Genomic DNA, 10,253 nt, shown 5'->3' with positions numbered 1-10,253 from the left:
ATTTGAATTGGTTATCAAAAGTCTCCCAACAAATAGGAGTCCTGAACCAGAAGGCTTCCCTGAGGAATTCGACCAGAGTTTTAAAATTTTTTCTAATGTTTTTTATTTTATTTTTGAGAGAGAGAGAGAGAGAGAGAGAGAGAGAGAGAGAGAGAGAGAGAGAGAGAGAGAGAGACGGACACAGACAGACAGACAGAGAGCAGGGGAGGGTCAGAGAAAGAGGGAAACAGGCTCCAGGCTCTGAGCTGTCAGCACAGAGCCCGACACCGGGCTCAAACCCACAAACGGCAAGATCATGACCTGAGCCAAAGCCAAACGCTCAACTGACTGAGGCACGTAGGCACCCCATCGACCAGAGATTTAAAACAGAGTTAATATGTATCCTTCTCAAGCTGTTCCAAAAAACAGAAATGGAAGGAAAACTTCTGAACTCATTCTATGAAGCCAGCATCACTTTGATTCCCAAACCAGAGACCCAGCAAAGAAAGGGAACTACAGGCCAAAATCCCTGATGAATATGGATGCCAAAATTCTCAACAAGATCCTAGCATATCAAATTCAACAGTATATAAAAAGAATTATTCACCATGATCAAATGGAATTCATTCCTGGATTGCAAGGCTGGTTCAATACTCGCAAAAATCAATGTGATACATCACATTAACCAAAGAAAAGATAAGAACCATATGACCCTGTCAATAAATGCAGAAAAAATATTTGATAAAAGACAGAATCCTTTCTTAATAAAAACCCTCGAGAAAGTCAAGATAGAAAGAACTTACTTAAACATTATAAAAGCCATTTATGAAAAGCCCACAGCTAATATCATCCTCAATAGGGAAAAACTGAGAGCTTTTGCCTTGAGATCAGGAACACGACAGGGGTGTCCACTCTCACCACTGTTTAACATAGTGTTGGAAATCCTAGCATCAGCAATCAGACAACAAAAGGAAATAAAAGGCATCAGAATCGGCAAAGATGAAGTCAAGCTTTCATTTTTTGCAGATGACATTATACTCTACATGGAAAACCTGAGACTCCACCAAAAGCCTGCTAGAACTGATATAGGAATTCAGCAAAGTTGCAGAGTACTAAATCAACGTACAGAAATGGGCTGCATTTTTATACACCAGTAATCAAGCAACAGAAAGAAACAAACTGATCCCATTCACAATTGCACCAAAGGAATAAACCTAACCAAAGATGTAAAAGATCTGTATGCTTAAAACTATTAGAAAAATATGAAGGAAACTGAAGAAGAAACAAATGGAAAAACATTCCATGCTCATGGACTGGAAGAGTAAATATTGTTAAAATGTCAATACTACTCAAAGCAATCTACACATTCAATGCAATCCCCATCAAAATTGCACCAATATTCTTCTCAAAGCTAGAACAAACTATCCTCAAATTCGTATGGAACCACAAAAGACCCCGAATAGCCAAAGTTATACTTAAGAAGGAAACCAAAACGGGAGGCATCACAATCCCAGACTTTAGCCTCTACTACAAAGCTGTCATCATCAAGACAGTATGGTATTGGCACAAAAACCACACACACAGACCACTGGAATAGAATAGAGAACCCAGAATTTGACCCACAAATGTATGGCCAACTAATCTTTGACAAAGCAAGAAAGAGTATCCAGTGGAAAAAAGACAGCCTCTTTAACAAATGGTGTTGGGAGAACTGGACAGCAACATGCAGAAGAATGAAACTAGACCACTTTCTTACACCATACACAAAAATAAATTTAAAATTTATTTTTAAATGAAGGACCTGAATGAGAGATAGGAAACTATCAAAACCCTAGAGAAGAAAGCAGGAAACAAACTCTGAGTGACCTCAACCGCAGTGCTTTCTTATGTGACATATCTCCAAAGGCAAGGGAATCAAAGGCAAAAATGAACTATTGGGACCTCATCAAGATAAAATCTTTTGCACTGCAAAGGAAAAAAAAAATCAACAAAACAAAAAGGCAACTTACAGATTGGGAAAAGATAGTTGCAAATGACATATTGAATAAAGGGCTAGTATCCAAAATCTACAAGGAACTCACCAAACTCCACACCGGAGAAAGGAATAATCCAGTGAAGAAATGGACAGAAGACATGAATAGACACTTCTCCAAAGAAGGTATCCAGATGGCCAATAGACACATTAAACTATGCTCAGCATCACTCATCATTAGGGAAATACAAATCAAAACCACACTGAGATACCACCTCACGCCAGTCAGAGTGGCTAAAATGAACAAATCAAGAGACTACAGATGCTGGCAAGGGTGTGGAGAGAAAAACACCCTCCTACACTGTTGGTGGGAATGTAAACTCGTGCAGCCGCTCTGGAAAACAGTGTGGAGGTTCCTCAAAAAACTATCCATAGAACTCCCTTATGACCCAGCAATAGCACTGCTAGGGATTTACCCAAGGGATACAGAAATGCTGATGCATAGGAGCACATGGACCCCAATGTTCATAGCAGCACTGTCAACAATAGCCAAAACATGGAACAAGCCTAAATGCCCATCACCTGATGAGTGGATCAAGAAGATGTGGTTTATATATACAGTGGAATACCACCTGGCAATAAGGAAGAATGAAATCTGACCATTTGTAGCAACGTGGATGGAACTGGAGGGTATTATGCTAAGTGAAATAATTCAGTCAGAGAAAGATACCATGTTTTCACTCATATGTGGATCTTGAGAAACTTAACAGATGACCATGGGGGAGGGGGAGGGGGGAAGTCAGAGAGGGAGGGAAGCAAACCATAAGAGATTCTCAAATAATGAGAACTGAGGGTTGAGGGGGGTAGGGGGTGGGGAAAGTGAATGATGGGCATTGAAAAGGGCACTTGTCGGGACGAGCACTGGGTATTGTATGGAAACCAATTTTACAATACATTGTACTCAAAAAACCATAATGAGATACGACCTCACACTCATCAGAAAGGCTGACATTAACAATTCAGGCAACAACAGATGTTGGCAAGGACGGGGAGAAAGAGGATCTCTTTTGTACTGCTGATGGGAATGCAAACTGGTGCGGCCACTCTGGAAATAGTATGGAGGTTCCTCAAAAAATTGAAAATAAGAACTACCCTATAACCCAGCAATTGTACTACTAGGTGTTTATTCAAGGGAAACAGGCATGCTGTTTTCAAGGGGCTTAGGCACTGTAATGTTTATAGCAGCACTATTGACAATAGCCAAATATGGGAAGAGCCCAAATGTCCATCAATGAGTGAATGGATAAAGAAGATGGGGTGGGTGGGTGGGTGTGTGTGTGTGTGTGTGTGTGTATCAAAAAGAAGGAAATCTTGCCATTTGCAACTATGTGGTTGGAACTAGAGGATATTATGCTAGGTGAAATTAGAGAAAGACAACTATCCTGACTTCACTCATATGAAGAACTTAAAGATACAAAACAGATGAACATAAGGGAAGGGAAGCAAAAATATAAAAACAGCGAGGAGGGCAAAAACCTAAGAGACTCTGAGACATAGAAAACAAACCTAAGACTCTTAAATATAGAAAACCGAGGGTTGCTGGAGGGATTGTGAGAGGGGAGATGGGCTAAATGGGTAAGGGGCACCTACTCCTGAAATCACTGTTGTACTATATGCTAACTAACTTGGATGTAAATTTAAAAATAAATTATTTTTAAAAAATTATTTTGAAAGGACATAAAAAAGTATTTAAGTGATAACCCTTGCAATCTAAATAAAAGCCAATAAAAATTTTAAATCTGGGAAGCATGAATAATGAAAACTATTCCTCCACCACCCAAAGATAAACTGTCAACATCTGGAGCTCCAGCTTTCTAAACTTACATGAATGTTTACTTGTGACTTTAATTTCATTCTGGTATTTATTTATTTACTTACAAACACTGATGTACATTCTGAGATATAGTTTGGGGAACAGGGAGAAATGATTTGTATGTCTGTAGTGGGTTTCTCAGTAAACAGCTATACAAGACGTTTTCTCTCCTAAAGCACAAAATGTGTCCAATGTTGGCAAAATGAGACCATGGTGACTAGGGTTGCCCAAAGCTGTAAGCCTGTTTTCAAACCATTGGGTCCCCATGAATACCCGTGGCCAACGATGGGACATGCTGTGGAATGCCCAAATGGACTATTTTTAAGCATTACATCCTTCTTTTGTCTTATAAACAGGTTCTAGATGAGAGATAAAATTATTCTTATTAGTTAAAAAGGGGAAATTGGGTTTTTTCTTGCCTAGTTCCAGGTTCAAATTGAGGTTACACCAGAGTGCCATGGGGTGTTTGCTTCAAATGAGGTTTCTTTAATGACATCTACAGAGGCTGATGATGTTCTAGTTTTCTAGATCTCTCCAGTAATTTACACTGTGGACAGACAACTTAGATGGTTATGATTCTGCAGGTAATGCATGTTCCATGCTTAGAATCAAAATTTCTTAAAGTGATTCTATGAAGTGGATGCCTCTGTAGTACAAGATACTGAATCACTGCTGTTTGTTGGTTTTGGCTGAGGTTTCCTGGAAACTTGAAGTGTCCAAGCCCAAAGGGAGAGGGAATGGATGGCCCAGCTAGTCAAGTGTTCTTCCTACTCTGCGATTCTACCTTCCATCTTCTCTTATGTCAGTAGGACAGACTCAGCTCCGTTGCCCTTTTTCCTAACTTCCATGTCATTCTTTAGCATTGATTTCTTTAATTCGTGCCTTTAACATTTCCACTTTACAGGGAAAATCTCTAGAAATTCTCAAATTATTTGAGGGAGTTCAGAATTAAAGATGAGATTTATACAGAATTCTGAGAACTTGCTGAGTTCTCAAAATTGTTATTAATTATGATGGAAACTTGCTGTGTATCAGCAAAGTGGGGGTCATCACAGCCTATTTCACAGGCTTTGAGTTTCTACATCTAGTGATATATTTCTAATACAACTTGCAAAGGGACCTTTTTTGTTACAGTTTGATTTCTGCATGTATTCTGGAAATGTTATGCTAAATACATTCATTTGGTTAAAAAATGCACAAGTATATACTCATCTATAAAACGGAAATGATAATAGTGCTTCTACTCCTCAGAGATAGGAGTGTAACATAATACATGCACTATAGTACATAATAGAGGCTTGGTAAATAATGGTTTTTTATTTTTTTGCTCACAAATATTTCCCAACATGTAATCTTTATAAATTAAGTCCCAGAAAAGCTTCTTTTAAAAAAGCTCATATAACCCGTGATACTATATATAGAAAACCCTAATGACTCTATCAAAAACCTATGAGAATAAATGAATTCAGTGAAGTTGCAAGATATATACACAAATCTGTTGCATTTTTATATGCTAATAATGAAGTAGCAAGAAGAAATTAAGAAAACAATCCTACTTACAATAGCACAAAAAATAATAAAATACCTAGGACTAAACTTAACCGAAGAGGTGAAAGACCTATTATCTGAAAGTTTTCAAAACCCTGATGAAAGACATCAAAGAGGACACAAACAAATGGGAAGGCATTTTGTGCTAATGGATTAAAAGATTATTAAATGGTCCATACTACACAAAGCAATCTATACATTTAATGAAATCCCTATCAAGATACCAATAGTATGTTCCACAAAACTAGAACAAATCATCTTAAAATTTGTGTGGAACCACAAAGACTCTGAACAGCAAAGCAATCTTGAAAAAGAAAAAAAATTGGAGGTATCATAATCCCAGATTTGAAGATACATTACAAAGCTGTAATAATCAAAACTATATGGTACTGACACAAAAATAGATACATAGATCAACAGAATGCCCAGAAATAAGCCCATGATTAGATGGTCAATTAATGTGTAACAAAGGAGGCAAACATACACAATGGGAAAAAGTTTCTTCAGCAAATGGTGTTGGAAAAATTGAACAGCTACATGCAAAAGAATGAAACCAGACCACTTTCTTACACCATATATAAAAATAAACTTGAAATGGATTAAGGATCTGTATGTGAGATACTGAACCATAAAAATCCAGAAGAGAGCACAGGCAATAATTTCTCTGACATCAGCAATAACAACACTTTTCTAGATATGGCTCCTGAGGCAAGGGCAACAAAAGCAAAAATAAACTATTGGAACTACATCAAAATAAAAAGCTTCTGCACAGCAAAGGAAACAACCAACAAAACTAAAATACAACCTACTAAACAGTAAAAGAGATTTCCAAATGAGACATCCAATTAGGGGTTAGTATCCAAAATGTATAAAGAATATACTATTATAGTACTCAATACCCCCCCCCAAAACCCACTTTAAAAATTGGCAGAAGACATGAACAGACATTCCCCCAAAGCAGACCTACAGATGGGCAACAGACACATGAAAAGATGCTCAACATCACTTATCATTAGGGAAATACAAATCAATACTACAGTGAGATGGCTACTATAAAAAACACAAGAAATAACAAGTATTGATAAGGATTTGGAGGAAAAAGAAACTTGTGTGCTGTTGGTGGGAATGCAAACTGATGCAGCCACTGTGGAAGACAGTACAGAAGTTCCTTAAAAACTTACAAATAGAGCTACTTGGGATCCAATATCACTGGATTATCTAAAGAAATTTATCCAAGAAAATGAAAACACTATTTTAAAAGGATATATGTACCCGTATGTTCATTGTAGCATTAGTTACTATAGCCAAGATCTGAAAACAGCTCCATCAATTGATGAATTGATAAAGATAATGATAGGTATATTATGTATATAATATACAATATATACATACATACACATGGACTACTCTGCCATAAAAAATAATGAAATCTTGCTATTTTCAACAACAGAGATGGACCTATAGAGTATAATGATAAGGAAAAGAAGTCAGAGAAAGACAAATACCATATGATTTCACTCAAATGTGAAATTTAAGGAAAAAAACGAGCAAAGGAAAGAAAGAGACAAACCAAAAAATAGACTCTTGGGGCACCTGGGTGGCTCAGTCAGCTAAGCTACTGACTCTTGATTTTGGCTCAGGTCATGATCTCACAGTACATGCTATGAGACACAGCACTCCAGTGTGCTGACACAGCAGAAACTGCTTGGGATTCTTGATCTCCCTTTCTCTCTGCCCCTACCCAGCTCACATTCTTTCTCAAAATAAATATACATTTAAAACAGGCACCAAAAAAAAAAACCAAACAAAAAAAACCCTACTCTTCCCTATGACTACCAGAGGGGAGGTGGTTGGAGACATAGTTGAAATAGGTGAAGGAGATTAATATGCTGATCTTTAACCATTCATCAGCCAATGGACATTTGGGCTTTTTACATAGTTTGGCTATTGTTGATAGTGCTGCTATAAACATCAGGATGCACGTGCTTGTTTGAGTCAGTTTTGCATCCTTTGGGTAAATACCTAGTAGTACAATTGCTGGGTCATAGTATAGTTCTTTTTTTTTAACTTTTTGAGGAAACTCCATACCGTTTTCCAGAGTGGCTGCACCAGTTTGCATGCCCACAACATTATAAGAGGGTTCCTCTTTCTCCACATCCTCACCAACATCTATTGCTTCCTGTTGTTAATTATTAGCATTAATAATAATCGTACTTAATTATAACCATTCTGACAGGTGTGAGAAGATGAGGTGTATATATACACCATGGAATATTACTCTTCCATCAAAAAGAATAAAATCTTACCATTTGCACTGATGTGGACGGAACTGGAGTGTATTATTAAGCAAACTAAGAGAATGACAAATACCATATGACTTCATTCATGTGGAATTTAAGAAGCACAACAGTAAAACACAGGGAAAGGGGAAAAAGGGGGAAGCAAACCATAAGGGACTCTTAACTACAGAGAGCAAACTGATGGTTGGTGAGGATGGGCTGAATAGGCAATAGATACAAAGGAATGCACTTACTGTGATGTGCACTTACTGTGATGAGCCCTGGCTGTTATACATAAGTGACTCACCACTAAATTCTATACCTAAAACCAATTTTACCATATACGTTAAGTAGAATTAAATAACTTGAAATTAAAAAAAAGTGCACTGATTTTGGTGAGCACACAGTTATATGAAATTGTTAAATCACTATATTATATACCTGAAAGTAAAATGACACATGTTAACTATAACATAGTTAACTTTATTTAAAGTTTAAATAAAAAACACAAAGTTTGGCTGAGATCTGAGGAGGGAGGAAATGTCATTTCACCTTATGACCTTGGTAAATAATGACCTTGGTACATCCCAAATTTATCTGACCACAGACCTGCTCTTCTCCCATTTTAATGTGTCTTACTTTCTTGGGGAGTGATGCCATTGGCAGGCTGTAGCAGTTATGGACCTATTGCCATACATTCTCAAATGTATTTTAGGGAAACATGAGCATGAGCCCAGTATTGACCATTGATATTTATGGAGTTCTAAACTCTACTATTTAAATACACTAGTTGTTGCTATGTACAGCTTTGTATCACAGCCTCTAGGACTTAAAGCATTTCCATGACCACATAGTATTTTGCTATATATTTTCATAAAATAAAGTTATATTTGTGACTATATATTCGAGAATAAGGCTGACAAGTATGTACTGCCTTTTCAGTTGGTAGATGTTTCTCAATTTAAAAATATTTACCTTCACAATTTCAAAGTCCTATTCTGTTTATTAGAGTTAGTTTATTCACAGGGTGCCTGGTGGCTCAGCTGGTCAAATATCTGACTCTTGGTTTCAGTTCAGGAATGAACTTTCAGTTTCATTAGTTTGATCCCCATGTCTGGCTCTGTGCTGCCAGTGTGGATTCTGATTGGGATTCTTTCTCCCCACCCCCTTTCTGTCCCTCTCCTGCTCACGCACGCACACGCACATACACACTCTCTCTCTCTCTCTCTCAAAAAATAGTTTATTCACTAATCCACTTGGATATGAAGCTGGGTTATCACTGGATTATTACCTCTTGTTGCTGATGGAAAGCATTAGGATTCTTGGCTGATTATCTTGTTAGTTTCTTATATAGAGCAAGAGTAAAACTCATTGAAAATGCTGCAATCTATACATCCAATAAGCTAGTCAGATTTCAGTCTCTGCCATCCCCCAAGATTTCCATTGGATGAGAACTCCTTATTTACAATTGATTGTAGTTTGATTTTTTAAGATTTGTCTGCTTGTATCTGTAAATCTGTAGGATAAAATCTGCTTTAGAAAATAAAGGTTTTGATGATAAACTCAGTCTGAATCAACATGATTAAAATTAGAAAATCCAATGTGAACAGATGAAAGAGCACCAAGATAGGTGTCAGTTTCTGGTAATTGTGTGACTGCATGAGACCACACAATTAGAAAGTTATTTAATCTTTCTGCTTGTTTTTCCCATGGGAGATGATGAAATGGGACTAAATTGATCATATCAAGTCACAAGCTAACCCTCAATTTAAAAGACTGAAATTATACTAAATATCTTTTCCTACCATAAAATATTGAAACTAAGAATAGAAGAAAATTGGAAACTTCACAATAACGTGAAAACTAAATTGCACACTCCTGAACAATCATTAGGTCAATGGGGAAGCTAAAAAGAAAATTAGAAAATACATTGAGACAAATTAAAACAAAACTAAAATATATCAAAATTTACATATTAGAAGGGAAATTCACAGCAATAAGTGCACATATTAAAAAAGAAGCAAGGTTTCAAACAACTAACTTTATACCTCAAGAAGCTAGAAAAAGAAAAACTAAGCCCAAATTTAAGAGAAGGAAGAAAATCACAAAGAGCACAAGAAACAAAATAGAAATATTTTAAAAATAGAAAAAATTGACAGTTATTTGTTAAAGACAAACAAAATTGACAAATTCTTAACTAAACTAAGAAAAAAAAAGAACAAATGCAAGTAAAACCAGAATGAAGAGATATCACACTTGAGGACACAGGGATAAAAAGAATGATGACAGACTACCACGAACAATGTCCACCAAAAAACTTGATAACCTAGAAGAAATGGACAAATTCTTGGAAACACAGGACCTGCTAAAACTAAGTCATGAAGAAATATAAAGCTTAAGAAGATTGGATCTGTAATCAAAAACTTCCCAACAAAGAAGAGCCCAGGACAAGAGGGCTTCCCTGGTAAATTCTACCAAACATCTAAAAGAATTAAGACCAATCCTTCTCAAACTCTTCCCAAAAACGGATAAGGAGGAACATTTCCAAGTTCATTTTATGAGGCCAGTATTGTTCTGAAACCAAAGTGAGACAACAAAACAA

This window comes from Suricata suricatta, chromosome 9, assembly GCF_006229205.1.
Source record: "Suricata suricatta isolate VVHF042 chromosome 9, meerkat_22Aug2017_6uvM2_HiC, whole genome shotgun sequence".
NCBI classification, from domain to species: Eukaryota; Metazoa; Chordata; class Mammalia; order Carnivora; family Herpestidae; genus Suricata; species Suricata suricatta.
Note: the sequence above shows the minus strand (reverse complement) of the source record.